The sequence below is a fragment of the Carcharodon carcharias genome, chromosome 18 (assembly GCF_017639515.1).
Source record: "Carcharodon carcharias isolate sCarCar2 chromosome 18, sCarCar2.pri, whole genome shotgun sequence".
NCBI classification, from domain to species: Eukaryota; Metazoa; Chordata; class Chondrichthyes; order Lamniformes; family Lamnidae; genus Carcharodon; species Carcharodon carcharias.
Window position 1 is genome coordinate 18,977,650 of NC_054484.1, and position 898 is coordinate 18,978,547.

The window sequence follows — 898 nt, forward strand, 5'->3', positions numbered from 1 at the left end:
GGATTAAATTAAAAAAAATACAGCATAGATATGTTGAGGGCAAGTAACTGAATTGATTGAGTTTTTTGATGAGGTAACGGAAAGGGTTAATGTGGATAATATTGTTGACGCGGTGTACATAGATTTCTAAAGAACTTTTGATAAAGCGTCACATGACAGCCTTGTAGGCTTGTGAGATAGAAAACATGATCAGTGCAGACTTTTCTTTCCACCCCAAAGAGTGAAAGCTGTCCCCTGAAAGTACTGCAATGCCAGGTAGATTTTTCCATTTTCCCGAAAATCAATTTAGTATTTGCTCCCCAGATAGGGGACATGTCAGATATTAAGCCGACAAGGGCAGATGCAACATTTGATCTGAGCCAAAAGGCTGAGAAGCAATACAAATGGGCAAAATAGACTTCATACATATGTTTTATATATCCTGCCAAGATATATGGGCATTTCTTAAAGAGGTGCTTTTCGATATTTTAAAATGAAATTCCATGCAGAGTCATAAACTGCAGGTTTAATCAAGTAATCTTTGTGATGCAATGCCATAAAATTGTGGGCTTATGTTAAATCGATGACCTATGAAGCCACCAGCAGCATAGAGCATCCTGCTCAGCCAGTGCCATTTCAAGAGGAACTTTTCACTTCCTCTTCATATCTGAGCAAGGACAAATATTTCCTCTGTCTGTAGGAGGAGGATTACTCAAGATTCCTCCCCCACCCCCCCACAACTCCATGAGGGAGCCCTGCTGAATTAGCTCTACCTTGTAATGAAGATACAAGGTTTTTTTACTAAACATGGTCAACACACACTCAGCTAATGTGCAGAGCTTGGAAATGTCATTAGAAATGGAAATCGCGGGCGTATTCCCTCCAGAGGAAATCTAGTTGGCAGAGGAACAAATAGATG

The 898-nt window shown here is 40.1% G+C and overlaps 1 pseudogene; it reads right to left on the reverse strand.

Moving 5' to 3' along the window:
• Positions 1 to 216: 216 nt before the first annotated feature.
• Positions 217 to 379, reverse strand: LOC121290995 (annotated as a pseudogene).
• Between the last annotated feature and the right edge of the window lie 519 nt (positions 380 to 898).